Source organism: Hemibagrus wyckioides, linkage group LG24, assembly GCF_019097595.1.
Source record: "Hemibagrus wyckioides isolate EC202008001 linkage group LG24, SWU_Hwy_1.0, whole genome shotgun sequence".
In the NCBI taxonomy this organism is placed as follows: domain Eukaryota; kingdom Metazoa; phylum Chordata; class Actinopteri; order Siluriformes; family Bagridae; genus Hemibagrus; species Hemibagrus wyckioides.
Genome location: NC_080733.1, coordinates 18,126,451 through 18,146,978, shown reverse-complemented (window position 1 = coordinate 18,146,978; position 20,528 = coordinate 18,126,451). Strand labels below are relative to the sequence as shown.

General features: G+C 43.9%; 1 protein-coding gene across 2 annotated transcripts in view; it reads left to right on the top strand.

Annotated features, from left to right (window-relative positions):
- The first annotated feature begins 652 nt into the window (after positions 1-652).
- tanc2a (tetratricopeptide repeat, ankyrin repeat and coiled-coil containing 2a) overlaps positions 653-20,528 on the top strand; it is a 134,778-nt gene continuing 114,902 nt past the window's right edge. For both annotated transcript variants that reach the window (XM_058377352.1, XM_058377351.1), the window contains exon 1: positions 653-926. The gene's annotated coding sequence lies outside the window, so the exon portion shown is untranslated. The remainder of the gene's footprint in view (positions 927-20,528) is intronic.

Genomic DNA, 20,528 nt, shown 5'->3' with positions numbered 1-20,528 from the left:
AAATTTATTTGATTTACTTAAACATAACAAAATACATAAAAGTGTATGAAATTATTTATACACAAACAGTCAGATTTTTTATATTTTATTAAATGCCTTATCATAAATTGAATTCAATAATCGCACATAAAAGCACTCATAAATATATAATATAATATAAACCCCGCCCACTATACAACATACTTTATAGGTCTTATATTATTATATAATATTAATGAATAAATGTTTCTACATTAATAGCATTCATCTTAGTGTATAGAAATGTGTATATGTGTAAGCCCCGCCCACTAAATTTCGATATAGAATAGTATAATCCTGTTTTATGAAAGAGCCAATGAAAACAGTTCTCACTAAACAGGCTACTATAGTCCCGCCCAACTATGAATAATGCATGAGGCTCCGCCCACTACACAATATACTTTATAGGGTTCACTTTAGTATATAATATTAATGAGAAAGTACAAGTGTTCCTACATCAATAGGATTTCACTTAGTGTATAAAAATGTGTATATAAGTAAGCCCCGCCCACTCGATTTCGCTATGGAATCCTGTTTTATGAAAGAGCCAATCGAAACCTTTCTCACAAAACAGGCTACTATAGTCCAGCCCGCGTATGAATAATGCATGAGGCTCCGCCCACTACGCACAGACGGTCAGAGTGCTGTTGGTGTTCAGCTGGTCCTCCTGACTGGATGGCGCGGTGGTTGGCGTCGTTTCCTCGGGATCGCGCGCGTGTGTTTTCGCGAGCTGCGCGTTCGTTTTGAAGCCTCCGCTAGCGCGAGCGCCGTTGTCGGGACTCGGTGGAGTGGAGCAGCGCGTGAATGAAGGAGAGGAAAGGGTTTTTTTTCACTGTAATAATCTCCTGCGGAGGGAAAAAACAACAAATCCCAGAGCACGGACACACGGAGGAGAGTGAGGACTGGAGGTAAGAGCAGGGCTCGCGTTCATTTCCACACTGCTCTGTGTGTGTGTGTGTGTGTGTGTGTGTGTGTGTGTGTGAGCGAGCGTGTGCGCGCGGGCGCGCGTTTGCCCGTACGGAAGGTGAAAGAGACAGCGGCGCTGCATTACTCCTCTCCTCTCCTCTGCTCTGCTGCATTACTCACAGCATCTGATTACTGACCCTCAGGTACAGCCGGAAGCGCCTTATTCATGTCGCCTTGCTAATGTCGCCTTATTAACGCCGTATGCAGACGCTTCTTATCGCAGCTCCACGTAGGCGTTGCATTGTTTTATGAGCAGGAATAACAAATTAACTCGTTTCCTTCCTCCCTTCCTTCCTTCTTTGCGCATTGGCATTGGGCTGGACGTGTGCTTCTCCTGTGTGTGTGTGTGTGTGCGCGTGTGTGCGCGCGCGTGCAAGACAAATAAACTCTACAAAGAAACTGCAATAACACACACCTAATAATCTTATCAACAAAGATAACAAACGCAACCTATGGGTCATGAAGCTGAAAATACATGAAAGGCTGTATACCAGCTTTTGTGCGCGTGCTCTTCTTTACATTATTATTTAGTTTCTTTATTCTCACTTTGCCCTACATTCGACTTCATCTGCAGCTAGCGCGCGCTCTTAAGCTTAGGAATAATTGTTAATATAGGTCACTTCACTGTGAGTTATCGGTGAAGCTTTGTGGAGGTAAACACCACCTTAAAAACTACCTATAGGCACTAGTGTCTCTCTCTCTCTCTCTCTCTCTCTCTCTCTCTATTAAACACGCGCGCAAGCCCCTACACATATCTACACTTACACTTGCAGTGTAATAATACTGCATTAATAATCCCACTGAAAACACACGGATGAAATTCAGTACAGTAACCGGACTGAAGGAGGCGGAGTTACACCCTTATAATGATATCTTAAACAGAAGAACATTAGCTGTGTCTGATTAAGACTTATCACGCTGTACGACCCCCCCCCAGCCCCCCCCAAAAATTAATCGCCAGTGCGGAAGTACCATAACTTTAGGTTCAGCGTGTTGTCCATGTCAGGTTATGTGATGAAGATCCTCTAATGGCTGACCTGCAATTACAGAGGAATACTCATTACACGCGAAACTGCTTACGTCATCAGTCATCCAGTTAGTTCATAAAGAACACGCACTGAAATACTCCCGAACTCACCTGGAGATGATAATAATAATAATAATAATAATAATAATAATAATAATGCTTTAGACTTCATCAATGTCACTACTGTAGCTCTAGCTGTCATCCTGCGCGAGGTCTTTGTAGCAGCGCTCACACTCCGTGGTATTAATCAAACATTTATATTTATTTCATGATTAAATTATTCAAGAAATTAATTTACGTCGTTTGGTGACAAAATTGTTGTAACTGGTACACACACAAGTTTAGCTAAACTTACCGAAATTGGTTGTTTATTGACGTTGTGTAGCATGTTAGCTGTCTAGCTTTAACTTTTCACACAGTAATCAGCGCTAGGCTAAAAACTCAACTTTCCTGAGATGTTTTTTTTTTTTTAGATATAAATTGAACTCGCATGTGTTTTTAGTTTTATTTCTATATTCAGTATGTTAGAAGAATTCAGTTCAGCTAAGTGCTAAAGCCACACACTCTTTTATCAATATGGAGGTCTAGCGTAGCATGAAGGATCGGCCTGGATTTGGACTTTAGCCTCCTCTCAGACTGTGATGTTGTTGTAGCTAGCAACCATCATCTAAAGTCCTTTGTATTATAGACACGGTATAAAAATACAGGTATAATTATTTTAATAAACAATAAAGTCACCCACATGTTAGGAGGAGGAGCTAGCAAGTCCAGTGTTTCATCATGCTTTGGAGCCAGAGCACTGGTTAGCGCAGTTACTTAGCAAAATAAACAGTGGTCATTTTTGTTAGTAATGTATACACATACGTAGAACACTTCACTAATTCTTTGCCAACTTTAGCTTGGTACATCTGTTAGAACCCATGCACTACTTCTGGGTCAATGTGTGGAGAAGCAGTGAGGGTTCTGAGGTTCTAGCTCCATGCTGACCATCAGCATGTTCTCCTGCGAAGGCTGGAAGGAAAACTACACAGGCTGCTGTGGAAAAATGATTAGGGTGGAACGGTGCTGCGGTCAGGCTTTCAGGGGCCTGATTGAAGCACTTGAGTGTGTGTGTGTGTGTGTGTCGGCTTACTCGCTCACACCCTCTCTGGACTCCTGCGCCATCCATCCTGGTGTAGAGGTGACGGCTGAGGAAATAACCCAATCATAATTTAGTACCTCAGACTGATGGTTGATTCAGTGGCGTGTGTGTGTGTGTGTGTGTGAGATCCTCTCAGGATGAGCAGCCTTGAAGGTACTTAGTAAAACACGAGTAAATTGCAGGACCCCTGCACTTCTACTCAAAGCAGAGAGAAGCGATGAGTGAGGTTTCTGTGAAAGGAGCAGTCTTCCATCCTCAAGACAAATGAGGTTTCATTTAAATCGAGGCGGTATGATGGAGGCAGGAGGTTCAATATTATTTTGTTTGCTATAGCTCTTGTAATGAAGCAGCTTTCCGGGATGTTGGACGTACATTTAGATCCCTAACGAGCGAGTCGGAGGAGACGGCAGAGAGGAAAACGAGGCGACACGAGGAAGCTGCTGCGAGACCGTGTGTGTGTGTTAAATGCTAGTATTTCTGTTTAAAAAATTTTCAGCCCTACTGCTAACTTGCTCCTGATTCGTCCGCCGGTGCAATGAACCCCATGGACGTCTCGGCTGTAGCAGTTCTGTTAAACATCGTAACAGATGATCGGAGACAATTCCGTCCAGCGTAACAGGATTTTTCAGATCGACCTGATCTACACGGAACCAAAGGAAGTGGATCGATCTCCATGGCTGTGTTTTATTTACTTTTTTTTAATGCGCTTATTGATTTGGTTTGTTTTGCTTTTGGCCCCGTCTCCCCTCCTCCTCCCCCGTCTCCCCACTTCCCCTCCCCCCCGGTTTTGCCATTGGTTTGTTATCGCGTTGTGTTCACCTGTTTGCTGTTAGCTAGGATTTAGATTCTCTTGCAATCTCTTTGTTGCCAAGTCATATCACTGGTGTGGTCCCTGTCGTTACATCCAGTCTTTATTCTCTAGCTTTGATCTTCTCCGTTTCCTGTTCCCGACCCCGGGCTGTTTTCCCACTCGTTTTTCATTCTCCTGGTTAAAACATGCCAGGTCTACGCTCTTACCTGTGTGCGCTCCGGTCCTTTTATTAATCTCTCTTAATCAGGTTCCTCAGATGTACAGTCAACAGATTCAGTCTTCTAGTTTGTGTGTTGCGTGGCAGTTGAGGATTCTGCCATTAAACAAGCGACAGGAGAAAATGGCAGGTGTTCCCACAGAGCTGATTGGAGGGGGATAATCGTGGTCGTTCGGATGTTGTATTTTGCGTTAATTTCCTTTAACGACCCACCTGGATCCTGTGTCTTAATCACAGAAATAACATTTTCACTCATCAGCCCTTATTTTTTTCCCGCTGACTCTAAAAGCTGCACCAGATGCTTCGTTTCCACGACCCCCAGCAGCGGCAGCTCGACCGGCTGAAAGCTATTTTTGGTGGGATTTTTTTTCCCTCCCCCAGACGTGCAGGTGGTGAGCATGCAGACGTCCTGCCTCCCTGCTAGTCTGACTCCCGAGTCCTGATTCCCAGTTTTATCAAGTCATGGTTCAGGGACGTTCCAGGAAAAGAAACATGATCCTGGGGAAAGGAATTTCTGAGAGTGCAGGTGGGCCTCCGAGGTCTTATCTCCAGCGTCTGCTGCCCCGCATGTGCCCCTATCGTACGGGACTTACCCCAGTCGGGGCAGAACATGTAGATCTGAGGTGGGTTTTTTCATTTCACATTCCTGGAGGCTGCAGGGAATTATTTGTCATAACTGCTTCAGTGTAGCTGATAAACACAAAAGCTTGTGGCTGGAGTGAAGCTGGAACACTGAACCGCTGTCTGATTTCAGTTCAGAATGAATATGATGTAGAAATTCTGTAAAGTCTGGGAGAAATATTCGGACCATTCTGATGGAAAGTGCAGCTTTGATTAGATTTCAGATGGACCAGTTTTTGAGCCACATCATTGCTAGTTACAGAAGCTCTTAAAGTTTTGCTAAAATATTTTTCAGTATAAAAACATCAGACATCTAGCACTAGCATTAGCACTCGCAAATTTGAGATATATGTAAGCGATCAGCTGTTGATTCAAGCTTTTTTTTTGTTCTCGAGTCTCGAAAATATTAGAGAAGAGGACCAGACCTGGTTGCTGGAAAAAGTGGGCGGTTACTGTTCAGGTGTGTAAATTGGAATGTCTTTGAAAAGTCTTTAACTCCTTATTTGGAAATGTATATTGGTGTGAGAAGGTAAATGTGGAACGACTCCAGACTGTCTGGATTAGCCAGAGATGGCCGCCACTGTACGCTTCTAGCCTTCACCTCTGTGATGTCGCGTTCACGTTTACAGACGACGGGAAGTCGGACACATTGGTACACCCCGTGACAAAACCAGAGTCGCTTATTGCTGCTTTAATACAGAGTCTTTTCTTTGTTCTGAAGTGTTTAAGAGGACATGTTTATTTATTTTTTGGCCACACTGTTCCTACCACAACCGGTTAGTCTGCTTAAAGCGGGTTATTCAAGGTGATGGCTTGCCGAAGGCCACCAGACATCTGCACTCTCTCTCCCTCTCTCTCTCTCTCCCTCTCTCTCTCTCTCTCTCTCTCTCTCTCTCTCTCTCTCTCTCTCTCTCTCTCCCTCACACACACACACACTCGAGTGTGTTTGGGGTTTAGTAATTCCCTCCTGCAGTCGGCCGAACTCTCACTCATGCCACCACCAATGGAGAATGTGACCTGAAAGCTTAGATTCAACCTGACAGATCTCTCTCTCTCTCGTTCTCTCTCTCTCTCTCTCTCTCTCTCTCTCTCTCTCTCTCTCTCTCTCTCTCTCTCTCTCTCTCTCGCTGCCCCCCCCCTCTGTCTGAAAGCGCTGTATGTTACATGCTCTGATACAGATATTGCAGCAGCTCTAGAAGTCGAGGCTCAAACAGACGTGAAAATGCGGCTTCTTCTTTCCTTTCACGCTCTTCATCCTCATCCTCACTGCTGATAAACTGCTGCCTGTGTCACAGATACAGGAGGTTTTTCCCTCTTAGTAACACAGTAGAGAGTCTGGTGAGGAGACGAGTGTCTACAGCTGCTGTACTGTAAGTGTTAACAGGAGAGAAACAGAAAGAATCCACTCACTCCTCACTCACAATACTCACTCGTTTTAAAAGGACTCGGCTTCGAGGTTGAAACAGTGCCTTAACTTAGAGGTTGTAACAGTGCCTCAACTTCAGGTTGTAACAATGACTCGAGGTTATAACAGTGCCTTGGCTATGAGCTTGTAACAGTGACTCGGCTTCAAACTTGTAACTGTGCCTCAACTTCAAGGTTGTAACAGTGCCTCGGCTTCAAGGTTGTAAAAATGACTCGGTCTCAAGGTTGTAATAGTGCCTCGACTTTGAGGTTATAACAGTGACTCGACTTCGCAGGTCATAACAGCGCCACAACTTCGAAGGTTGTAACAGTGACTTGGCTTCGAGGTTGTAACAGTGCCTCGACTTCGAAGGTTGTAACAGTGACTTTTCTTCAAGGTTGTAACAGTGATTTGACTTCGAGGTTGTAACAGTGCCTTGACTTTGAAGGTTGCAACAGTGCCTCAACTTCGAAGGTCATAACAGAGCCTCGACTTCAAGGTTGTAACAGTGACTCAACTTCGAAGGTTGCAACAGTGCCTCAACTTTGAGGTTGTAATAGTGCCTCAACTTTGAGGTTGTAACAGTGCCTCAACTTTGAGGTTGTAACAGTGCCTCAACTTTGAGGTTGTAACAGAGCCTCAACTTCAAAGGTCATAACAGAGCCTCAACTTCAAGGTTGTAACAGTGACTCGACTTCGCAGGTCGTAACAGTGCCTCGACTTCATTGCTCCACTGTGCTGTGGATCCTTTTCCTCTAACCCTGAGTCACAGAGTGTTTTCCTCCAGCTCCAGGCTCTGGTTCACTTCCTGCTTTCCTCTCCATTGTGCTCTGACTCTGAGGAACTCGCTCGGGATCGCCTCCGTCCTCAGCAGCAGCTCGTCTCTGTTCCGTCAACAACAGCCACATCTCTGTCATTGTTGCACCAGATGTCAGTCCTGTGACCTCTGATCCCGTGGCCCTGAGGGTGGATTATTAATGCTGTGTGTGTCTGTGTGTGTGTCTGTGTGTGTGTCTGTGTGTGTGTCTGTGTGTGTGTCTGTGTGTGTGTCTGTGTGTGTGTCTGTGTGTGTGCGGGGTGTGTGCGTGTATGTGTGTGTGCTGCTTGAACATGTGCAGGATGTTTCATACATTGTTGAAGTTGCCGTTCCTGGACTATTTAGAAATTACATTTAATTTTTTTCTTTGCAGTGTAAATTTTCTCACATAATGACCAATTGATTACAGCAGAAGGATGCACGCAGACTGTGTGTGTGTGTGTGTGTGTGTGTATGGTCAGCATGGCTGTGGTGTTGTTAAACGGTTAAAGTAAAGGTCAGGTCCGAGCTGTAAACCTGTTGCTTTGTTACCATACGCTCTGGTTCTCGTGTCATTATTGTAGCCACGTCCACTTTCTTCTCTGTTTAGAATCGATGCACAGTTTTTGTGAATTAAAGGAAGTGTGTGATGAAGCAGAGCAACTGTTACCACCACCATGATGATGATGATGATTTTCCACTAACTGCACGTTTTATTCTAACACCTCAGCAGCCATTTTTTCTAATTATACAGTGATACTTTCAACTTTTTATCCATTTATAGATACAGAAAACTTCTGAGGCAAAATTTTAAATCCGTTCACGTGTACACAAACTGTTACCATAGAAACGATGACCTATTAGAGGAATGACCTCTCACTGACCAATCAGAATCCAGATTTCCGCAGCGCCTTGGTTTATCCAGGTTCTTCTCAGACTGTGACGTCACTCACTCGCCCATCTGCATCATCCTTCACGCGTCACCTTCTGCGGCTGGATTCCATCTATTTTTCGCCGCTCCATTCGAAACCTGACCCTCCCGACCTCCACGCCGCTCTATTCTCGTCCCGAGTAACGAAAAACCGCAGAAGAAAGAAAAGACAGACTCGTATGAAGAAGGTCAGCGGAGAAGCTGTGGTGATGAGGGTCAGTTTTTAGAGAGCAGACGCACCAGGGATCCGTGTGTGTGTGTGAGATGTTCTGGTACTATGCTCCTGGCTGTTTCACAGCATCGGAGATGTGAGAGTGTTTGGTTTGTTGTTACTCGGTGCAGAGTCTTTAATAGGAGAGACAGCGGAGGTGTCGTGATTGTTACTTGAACGTCTCACTGCATTCATTACTGCTGTTTTTTTAAACTGTAATTAGATTTGCATCAAAAATGGCAAGTTTTCTTTTCACTTTAACAATGACTAAACTTCACAGACTTCATCATCATCATCACCAGAAGCTCTTGTTTAACTCCTTTTTCGAGGCAACACACAGCTGCATTATGAAAGAGTAGTAGTGGAAAATGACTCAACTGATTCGCTAAATGTGAAGAGAGAGAGATTCACTGTCATTACAGAATGATTCACTGATTCAGTTGAATCACTGAACGACAGTAAAGTAATTCTCAGTCTTAAATGGATTCATTGACTCAACTGATTCATTCGTTAACGTAACTGATTCATTCAATCAGTTGAATCACTTGAGTCAGTGAATCTTTGGTTCAGTGAATCATTTGAGATTCTGAGAGATTCACTGATTCAATGAATAAGAAAGAAATGAACCTTAGGTATTGTAACTAAAAGAGTCACTGATTAACTGAATCAGAGAGGATTGATTCTTGGTCATAACTGAAAGATTCATAAACGTAACAGATTCATTCAATCAACTGAATAATATGAGTCAGTGAATCTTTTGTTCAGTGAATCATTTGAGATTCCAAGAGATTCTCTGATTCAATGAATGAGACAAGAAATGAATCTTAGGCTTTGTAACTTAAAGAGTCACTGATTCACTGAATCAAAGAAGATTGATTCTTGGTCATGAGAAAAATTATTGACTTAAATTATTGAATTATTGACATGAATTATTTCGGAGGTGAAGTCTTGCTTTCTCATGCTGCCTGTAGAACTTTTGGCTTGATTTTCCTGCTGGAAATGAAATACTAATTTAATTTAATGTTTAACAGAGATATATAGATATATATCATATATCAGTTTAAGGACTTTTATCAAATCTATTCAATTAAAATATTGGTGCATTTATTCAGGGCCTTTGTCTTACATGAGAGGTCATTTAACCAGAAGTTGAAATGTGTATTTTAATCGCCGCTAAGCAACACGACACCCCGAATATTCAAATGACTCGATTAAATATGCAAATGTTATGGAAATTAAAACCGTTCTCGAAACAGTCCCATTCGTCCTGACTGTTGAAGTGCACTTGATGTGTGGCGTAGGGAAGACAGATGGAGCAATGGTGCGCAAGAGAGAGAAGACGACGGAGCAGAGGACAGAGGATTCCCTCAGGAGCCAGAGGAATTCCCGAAATGCCCTGGATTATTAACGAGTCTGAGATACAGAGAACCTGGAGAAATAACCGCAGACTCGGAGTGTTTCTTCCCTCCACAGTCATCTCAGAGTCGTGCTGTTAGAGTCAAAAATCAACAACAGCATGGTGTGACGAAGCAGAACCACATCCTGGAGTCTTATACTACAGATTTGGCAGTACGAGGGCCTGTGAATGAGCTGTTGCTATGGTAACGATAACGTATCTGAACGATCACATTAATATAAACCTGTGACTGCCAGAGCTGCCGTTACAGGTGCCGTTAAACACCTAATGACCAGTCAGGGTCCAGAACCTAACAGCACTGTGGTTTGTGTGTGTGTGTGTGTGTGTGTGTGTATGGTGTTTATACTCAATAATCGTCACTCTCCTGCACTGAATTCCAGCAGCAGAGATCTGAGGCCTCTGACTGCATGCCATTAATCCCGTCAGCCGGGATACAGACAGAGCGTTAAGCCCTCCTCGGCGTGCAGGACGTGAGCCGTGAGCTCTGTTCCCGAGGTCACGTGACACAGGAGCTCAGCCCTGACAGAGGGCTGATGACATCACTGCCTCGCTCAGGTCACGTTTCACTTACAGATCCTCCATCACCTGACCTACAGCCATGTCCTAGTGAGCAGAGATCAGCAAGCACACGTGATGAACCTGATTTTATTCCTGCTTTTATTAATGGGTTTTTTTGTTTACAGACACTGGAGTCACTCACAACATTCCTCAGCTCTGTCCCAAACCGCTATATTATACATTTAAAATTGGAGCTTCTGCAGATCATGACAAGACCCAGTGACATTGTGAGGGTTGTAGATTCGTAATTTCTCAAAATACAAAATCACATATTTACACACTGTGTAGTATAAATAGTGTGATTTGTTCATTTACCCTGAAGAAGAAGTAGAAGTGCACTTCAAGAACCAAGATGAATCACTTATTCAACCAAAAAACAAGTGTGAATGTTGGACACGTCATCACCCAACACTCACAGAACTGCTTACGTATACGTAAAGGGGCGGGGCTATTGTGCACTGACGCTGGATGGGAAAATAATTTCCAAGATGGCCGACAACACTTCTGTGGATGAGCCGTCTTACAACTGTCTTTTAAACTAGCTCACTCGCGCTGTGTTCTTATGCTAAAGCTAGTAGTCTTGCTATATGCATCTGATGCCATTCGCTTTAAGCACAGTGGCTTAAATCTCAGTCATAACTGAAAGATTCAGTGACTCAACTGATTCATTCATAGAATTCATTGGTTCAGTGAATCATTTGAGTGAGTGAATCCTGTGTTCAGCTGAGTCAACTGAGTTGCTAAACAAGGAGTGATTCAATTCAATTCAGTTTATTTCTGTAACGTTTTTAACAGTCGACATTGTCACCAAAACAGCTTTAGATATATAAAAACATTACAAAATTTAAAATGAAATGAATATTTCTCCCGAATAAGTCAAATTTTGGTCTTAACCAAGAGATCCATCTAAATCTTGGTTATATCTGAAAGATTCAAGATATAAGATATTTGTTTTTCTGGGCTGTAAAGAAAGTGGGCGTGGCTATGACATGACTGACAGGACCTCCTTTCCGTCATGATGTTTTTTCGCTCATGTTTAATGTAATATGAGACGTAAGGTCGAGCCTCACACAGCAGGCACAGGGTTTGATACAGGAGCCTCTGAGATTGTTCTCAGCTATTAAAATTCACCTGCCGGAATATTCTCATTAATGATTTACAGACGGGGGAAAGGACGGGGGACGTGACGGACACCTTTACCTCTGGTGACGGTTACTTTCTCTTTGAGCTGACTTTATCTGGGTGAACTTTGACCTGTGAATTCATGAGCTGTGTATTGTGAGTGAATAGAAAAAAAGTGGGTGGAGCTAAGAGGGCTATGAAGACAGTAATATTCTGTTTCTCTCTCTCTCTCTCTGTGTGTGTGTGTGTTAGGATATTCTTGTTAGCAAAGCAATGTTGGCATCTCCACAATAAAACTATCGAGCGCTTCGCAGGATGACATCATCATCATCTTTGTAGGTCTTTAATATTTATACCTTCAGCTGGAAGAGAACCGAGTCGCTAATGCACCATTAAAGCTGAAACAGAGCCAGAGCCCAGGGTCCACTCTGCTCACTGGACGAGCTGCTGGATGGATTTTACCCCGAGTCTTAGTGTCTGAACGAGAGAGAGAGAGACAGACAGAAAGATAGACAGGCCAGGCACACACAGAAATAGAGAGAGAGACAGAAAGACAGACAGACAGACAGTGCACACAAAGAGAAATACAGACAGACAGACAGACAGAGCACACACAGAAACAGAGAGAGGAAGAGAGAGAGTTAAGAGTTATAGTTGTTTATAAAGGGAGGAGAGAAGAAAGAGAGCATGTGAAGGAGATGGAGGGATGACGGATGAATTGCAGGGAGGCAGCGGAGAGAGAAGAGATTTTTCTGGACTGGTGTTTATTGAGACTGAGGCGAATCTCGGCGTGGATCTAAACACAGGCAGCTGTGTGGAGGAAACGGTGACGACGCTAGACAGCAAAAAACCTGCAGAAAAACAAAACACACAAAACCTCTCTTCCTCCCTTCACTTCCTCCTCCTCCTCCTCCTCATCATGCCATGAAGCCTGGTGAAGGTTGTTTTGTTTGTGTTTGCTCCACGCTGGATCTCTGCAAGAGAGCAGAGAGGTTTAATAAGTAACAGAAATCCTGTCAGGTTAGACAGAGCTTCATGGCTTCTTTAAGGAGACGATTCCATCTGACTGCTCCAAGCGTCTGCCAAGATTTACCCATTGAACCATGACTTCCACCCCGAACCCGCTGCCAGGACACTGCCATAACTCGCCACACTGCATCTCACACACGGTACGGCTCAGAGCTTGGGCTCTGGAAAAAAAAAGTTCAAGAAGGTCTGCATTTGAGCTGAGACCTGCAACATGGCTGCTTTAAGTACTTCACTCCAGAGCTGTGTGAACATCCTGTTAGTCAGAAACACATTTACACTTATTCCTTTAGCAGATGATTTCACTTACAAACGAGCGAATCCGAGCAAAAGCAGCAGTCATAAGCAAATGAGCTCCTGTATGACATCACAACATGTGCTTCTCTGTACCTGGCAGCCTACTGAATAAAAGACAGTCCTGTGAACAGATTTTAAAACCGTATTAAAACATTTGTAGCTCAGGGATGTAGAATCGTATCAGGTTCTATTCAGCAAGCTAACATGAGAGACAGTAGCCTGTGTCACCTACAAGCTAGCGTTGGTTTGGTATTTAGCTAGCTTGATATGATGGCAAACTAGAACTACTTAAACAAACAAACGAAGCTGAGGCGCTAGCCTGGAATCCGGTAGCACATGAACGACATGCTAGCAGCTGGAGAAACATCAAGTTTCACGAGTTTAAAACGAACTGAACGAATGGAGGGTTAGCAGGAAGGATGAGGATCAGCTAACAGCAGCTTTACACTGGGATTCAAAAAGAAAAGAGACCGTCATTTCCACCTCAGACGATCGTAAAAACGTTACAATATTTAAGTTGTGCAAACATAGATTTGTATTTTTAAATAAGCGTCACGTGTAAAGGAAGCAGCCTAAGGGTGCTAACAGAAAACGATCACGAGCTGCGTTTGTTTGTTGACAAAACAGTTCTGGTTTGTATTATTTATTCTGTGTATTTATTTCATTATAATCTGTGTGACCAATTAGCAATGACGCTTACTTCTAGCCCCGCCCCTCCATCCTAATATCCATTAGTATGCGCTGTAGGTGTAGGACACGTACATTTACAGACGTAGATTTTGCAGCGATACTTCAGTTGTCGCTGTGTTTGATATTTCTATGATTTCTACCTTGTGGTGTTTTCCTCGGCGGGGGAGGGGAAGCGTCGAGTGGGAGGGGGAGCAGGGGGGAGAGAAAGATGGGGAAGGGGGAGGGCAGTTTTTACCCCAGTGACAATATTTTTTTTTTTTTTTTTAGCAAAACTTTTCTCAGACTCCTTACCGTCTCTTTCGGTAGCTACCGAACATGTTAGCTCTTGTGCTAATACACTTGCTGAGTTTGCTTAGTTGTCTGCCTCGCCTCGCCGGACTTCGGCTGCCATTAAGCGCACAAATTCTCAAACACAGACGCACAAAAAGTTCAGCTTGTTGTGTGGCGCGATCCTGAACAAACACTCATTGTGTTAGCGGTGTGTGTGTTGATCCAGTTCTGGCTCGTAATGTATATGATGTAATGTAGTGTAATGTTGCAATTTGCTCTGTACACACCGCATTGTTCTGGTTTGTGTGTGTGTGTGTGTGTGTGTGTGTGTGTGTGTGCGCGCACTGAAGGAAAGACAAAACCCCAGCTCTCTCCACGGCTTGATAAATCGTTATGTCGTTACACTGTAACAGCTTCCTGGAATCTGTTTTAAAATAAACCCCCCGCTGTCCTCTCTCCTTTCTTCTCTTCCCCCCATCCTCCCGTTTCCCTGTTTCCTTTTTTTCCCCTCCACTCGTCCCTCGTCCACTCATCTGTCTCTGTCTCCTGCAGTCTCGCAGGGAGGCGGCTGTACCGGTTTAACAGCAAGGACTGGCGCTACTGCTAACACGGGTTCCGCCTCTGAGAACACAGTAGCGCCCGAGGGAGATATAGAGAGAGTGAGAAGGAGAGAGAGAGCGAGAGAGAGAGTGACAGCAGAGAATGGAATGAAGGAATGAAAGAGGAAAGATTATGGAGTTGGAGAATGTGAGAGTGAAGTCTGTCCTTGTGATTAGGAGAAGAAAGGTGATTGATGGGTTTGTTCGCAACTCAGGCGTTTGTTCAGTTTCGTTTAATGTTGAATGTGGAAAATTTGAGTGAAGAGTAAAGTTGAAGCTGTGTTTAATCTTCACTCTAATATCTGGTTCCTTCAGGATTTGGTGAATGTGTGATCACAAAAAACATGAAGCCCAAGTCGATCGAGTTTGACGTTTTTCCATAAGGTGCAGATTTTCCACAGATTTGTTCCGAGACACGTCGTGTGACATCACAACACACGTTCAGTCGAATCCTTCTTCCATTCACGAGTGAGGAACATGAGCACATCTCTCAGAGAAACTCATCTTCATTGTGATTGTGATTTCGTAGATTCACATAGTTTTACTCTGAAAAAAACCCCTCAAAAATCTCAAGTTTCAACAGAGACAAGTTTCATTTTGACCACAATATAAAACTCCTGAGGGACTGATTAGTAAGAAAATATAGGTGGTGTTTTGTAAATTAAAGCAGACTCACAAACTCCTGCCTCACAAACTCCTGCCTCACAAACTCTCATCTCACAAACTCCTGCCTCACAAACTCTCATCTCACAAACTCCTGCCTCACAAACTTTCATCTCACAAACTCCTGCCTCACAAACTCCTGCCTCACAAACTCCTGCCTCACAAACTCTCATCTCACAAACTCTCATCTCACAAACTCTCATCTCACAAACTCTCATCTCACAAACTCCTGCCTCACAAACTCCTGCCTCACAAACTTTCATCTCACAAACTTTCATCTCACAAACTCTCATCTCACAAACTCCTGCCTCACAAACTCCTGCCTCACAAACTTTCATCTCACAAACTCTCATCTCACAAACTCTCATCTCACAAACTCTCATCTCACAAACTCCTGCCTCACAAACTCCTGCCTCACAAACTCCTGCCTCACAAACTCCTGCCTCACAAACTCTCATCTCACAAACTCCTGCCTCACAAACTCCTGCCTCACAAACTTTCATCTCACAAACTTTCATCTCACAAACTCCTGCCTCACAAACTCCTGCCTCACAAACTCTCATCTCACAAACTCCTGCCTCACAAACTTTCATCTCACAAACTCCTGCCTCACAAACTTTCATCTCACAAACTCCTGCCTCACAAACTCCTGCCTCACAAACTTTCATCTCACAAACTTTCATCTCACAAACTCCTGCCTCACAAACTCCTGCCTCACAAACTTTCATCTCACAAACTTTCATCTCACAAACTCCTGCCTCACAAACTCCTGCCTCACAAACTCTCATCTCACAAACTCTCATCTCACAAACTCTCATCTCACAAACTCCTGCCTCACAAACTCTCATCTCACAAACTCTCATCTCACAAACTCTCATCTCACAAACTCTCATCTCACAAACTCCTACCTCACAAACTCCTACCTCACAAACTCTCATCTCACAAACTCCTGCCTCACAAACTCTCATCTCACAAACTTTCATCTCACAAACTCCTGCCTCACAAACTCCTGCCTCACAAACTCTCATCTCACAAACTCTCATCTCACAAACTCTCATCTCACAAACTTTCATCTCACAAACTCTCATCTCACAAACTCCTGCCTCACAAACTTTCATCTCACAAACTCCTGCCTCACAAACTCTCATCTCACAAACTCTCATCTCACAAACTCTCATCTCACAAACTCCTGCCTCACAAACTTTCATCTCACAAACTCCTGCCTCACAAACTCTCATCTCACAAACTTTCATCTCACAAACTCTCATCTCACAAACTCTCATCTCACAAACTCCTGCCTCACAAACTCTCATCTCACAAACTCTCATCTCACAAACTCTCATCTCACAAACTCCTGCCTCACAAACTTTCATCTCACAAACTCCTGCCTCACAAACTTTCATCTCACAAACTTTCATCTCACAAACTCCTGCCTCACAAACTTTCATCTCACAAACTCCTGCCTCACAAACTCTCATCTCACAAACTCTCATCTCACAAACTCCTGCCTCACAAACTCTCATCTCACAAACTCCTGCCTCACAAACTCTCATCTCACAAACTCCTGCCTCACAAACTCTCATCTCACAAACTCTCATCTCACAAACTCCTGCCTCACAAACTCTCATCTCACAAACTTTCATCTCACAAACTCCTGCCTCACAAAATCCTGCCTCACAAACTCCTGCCTCACAAACTCCTGCCTCACAAACTTTCATCTCACAAACTTTCATCTCACAAACTCCTGCCTCACAAACTCCTGCCTCACAAACTTTCATCTCACAAACTCTCATCTCACAAACTCTCATCTCACAAACTCCTGCCTCACAAACTCCTGCCTCACAAACTCTCATCTCACAAACTCTCATCTCACAAACTCCTGCCTCACAAACTCCTGCCTCACAAACTCCTGCCTCACAAACTCTCATCTCACAAACTCTCATCTCACAAACTCTCATCTCACAAACTCCTACCTCACAAACTCTCATCTCACAAACTCCTGCCTCACAAACTCTCATCTCACAAACTCCTGCCTCACAAACTCTCATCTCACAAACTCCTGCCTCACAAACTTTCATCTCACAAACTCCTGCCTCACAAACTCTCATCTCACAAACTCTCATCTCACAAACTCCTGCCTCACAAACTCTCATCTCACAAACTTTCATCTCACAAACTCCTGCCTCACAAACTCTCATCTCACAAACTCTCATCTCACAAACTCCTGCCTCACAAACTCTCATCTCACAAACTCCTGTCTCACATCCAATGTTCCGGGGATGAGGTCTGGATGGAGCGAAACCCTAATCGAGATAAAAACTCTTCCAAGGATTTAGAATTTGTTTTGTAGATGAACTGTTGGTCCGTTTAGCAGTTTTGCTGTGGAAAAGTTTCGGGGGTAAACACTTTTGCACCCAGCAGTGCTGTGTGACTGATGTGTAAAAGCTGAATTCGGTGCCGACGTTTTCCGGTCATCCTGCTTCACAGATCCCTGTATGTAATGATGATGCCCATGTTTCAGGAAAAAGAAAAACAAGCCAGTTTGAGTTAGTGAGTCAGGGGTTCAGCTGTAAACATCCACTTCCAGTCACACACACACATACACACACACATACACACACACACATTGTTCTTATAAAGCTGGATGTGGTACATTGCCACTGCGTGTGTGTGTGTGTGCTTTAAACAACATACCAGACCTGCAGCTACTTAGCCAGGCTTACCCAGCATTAGCCTTGAGGCCTGAGAACATCTGGACTGACTCAGATGTTCAGATGCTCAGCTCTGTCTTCCTCTCCTCCTCAGACCGCCGCAGAGGGACGACGTCTCATGCTGCGTTCACTTGCCCCTCACATGATCCGTGTGCAACATGATAATTATAACCTGTCTCGGTTTAATTGTGCAGCTAACATCGGCAGGATCGTTCCCTCGCTCCATCGCAGCACCGTACGGATTTCTCGGATTTCTCTGATCACATAACAGATCTAGTCAGGAAGTCTAGCGCTGATTTCTAAACCGTTGTGTAATCGTGACTCTTACAGCTTTTCACGGTCAGATAGCGCACGGTTCATATTTCTGCTGTATGAAAGGAGCTTTTTGTGATTGAATGCTTTATCAAGCAATTTGAATGCTGGCTTCTGATTGGTCAGAAGGTGGAGATTAATTTTCTTACAGCAGCAAATCACAGGTTTATTGAGGATTAACACTCTAGTACTTAATATGCTACCGTTTCTATGGCAACAGCTCGTTCACAGCAGACGCTCCACACCGATGGAAGGAAAATGTGTTGAATTTTTGATGTGTAAAGAGACATTTACAGATGGAGTTTCCAGTGTCAGAGGTCAAATATTGAGAACAGATGAGTTTTCAGGAACTAGCTTGTTTTATTGGTATAATTGGACAAGAAGACGGTCTTTGACGAAGAGGTCACTGTGTTTAGAGGCAGATTGCTGTAGTTTTCAAGGTATCAAGTGTAAAGACATTGAAAAAAAAAAACGTTGTCACGTGTCATTAGGTCACCTGCTGTAGCCCTCAGGAAGGTTTCAAAAGGACTCTTTTTGTTGACAAATATTCACAAGCATTGACTTGGAACCGCTCAGGTATGAGGTCCTGCGACTCAACATCTGTTCCTCTTGTCCTCTAAAGGCCATTTTTACAGAAAAGTCTCTTCCCGTGCCATCCCTCCTCCCATCTCCTCTCTCTCCTCTCCTGGAGGCTGAGGCTCGTCCTTGCTAGAGTACACAGCTCTCTACTGTTTCCGCACACGGCAAGGGCTAAAAATAACCCTCCCCCCTCTGGCCTGGCATCTAACGCTCTGCAGGAGAGCGAGAGAGCAGGAACAAGGCAGGGGAAAGGATAGTCGGGATGGGGGAGGAAAAAGCAGATGAGAGAGAGAAGCTGGGAAGTCACCCGAGTCCAGAATTCTGAATGGATAGTGACGTCAGAGGTCTGACTGCTGATGTGTGCACGGTATCCATTTCCTCAGTACTGCTGCTTCACTCTGAATTCCTGCGCGTCCTGTACCGTGGTGCTCCAAATGGACCTGAGCTGTAGGTGAAGCCGAACTTCTGCTCAACAGGTGGAGATCTGAGCCATTATCCTGCCACCTCTGTGTCCTTCTTCTGAGGAAAATATCCCTCTTGATGTCCTGTCAGCTTTTCTTCTCTACTTATCGACTTTTCTCAAATCCCCCGACAAATTCTTGACAGATATTCTCTTACAGAGCTAATTGTTATCGTTGAGCTAATCTCTAAATCTAATTAATCTTCCTGCATGCACTCGGTCCTTCATGAGAAGTGTCTCTTTGTCGTCTCTGCTCCCATCTGTCATCTAATTAACAACTCGTTTCCGGCTCCTCTCTTCAAAACCTCCGCCATTTGAAGTGTGCCTGAGGAACTCGGCTTGACCCGGCCTGATGGGACCCTCCGTTTTTAGCTATGCTACTTCACGTCACATCCTGAATGACCTCCTGCTTTCGGTAGTTCTTACAGACGTAGCACTATTCTTCAGAACGAACATGTGTAGTAGAACTGTGCTTTATTAACACACTACTCATGGATCATAGCATCATCATTATCTTATCATTATAATATCAGTATAGCGGAGCATCTGCCACGTCCTCACCCCCCGTTGCCATAGTCACTTAGTGACTTGATTTCAAGAGTCTAGTAATTAGCGACAGTCCTGCACAGTGCAGCTCTTCAGCTCAAATCTAGCTGTTGGTTTTATCTGGTGAGAAAGTAGGTTCACTCGACTCACCATCAGTGTGTAAGGCCAACAACCAATCACTATTAATCCTTTGAGCCAATTATAGATCACTATTATACCTAACGACCAATTATAGATAGCCATTATTCCCAACAGCCAATCACAGATCACCATTATTACTAATAACCAGTCACAGACCACTATTATTCCCGACAATGATGACCAATCACTATGCACCATTAATCAGCAACATCCAATCAGTGATCACTATTGTCCTCAGTGACTAATCCCAGAACACCATCATTCCTGAAAACCAGTCACATTGTTCCCCTATGACTGATCACCATAGTCTTCGAAGACCAATCACTAATCACCGTCGTTGTCCAACATCCAATCAGGGATCATCGTTGTTCGTGTCAAGTGGTAGCTCAAGTGCTTAAGGCTCTTGTTGTCTAAGGTTGTTGATCAGGTGATCGGGGTTCCCTCCCTTCTGCTCCAGGGGCACTGTATCATGGCTGACCCTGTTCTCTGACCTAACCTCCAAAGTTGGGATATATGAAGAAAGAATTTCACTGTGATAAAGGAAGACTATACAAAAACAATTCTTCTGGAACGTCTTTAAAACTGTCCGGTTCTCGTGATTCTTGTTCACGGTAACCACAAACCACAAAAGAGTAAACTTGCCTGTCCTCGAGTCGGTGTGAGAAAACATACTGTTACACCGACACTGGAGACTCCTTCCATGAATTTTCAGTAGAAAACTTCACCCACTTTTTTATTTTTTCATGAGAATTCATCAGTGCCGCAGTGTAAAGCAGTTCCGGTTAAAACCCTAGGGGAAATAAAAACAACACCTCATTTTGACAAATCCTCGGCTCTGAGGAATAAAGCTCTGGGTGGAATATTGTGACATTTGGTATGGAATTGTTGATCTTTATGCTTCGTTTCCAGCCGCTCCACACCTCGGCTGATGTGTGTGTGCCGAGTCGCATCATGTGAAGAATGTTTGCTGTATGACTCAGATCCTCCTCACAA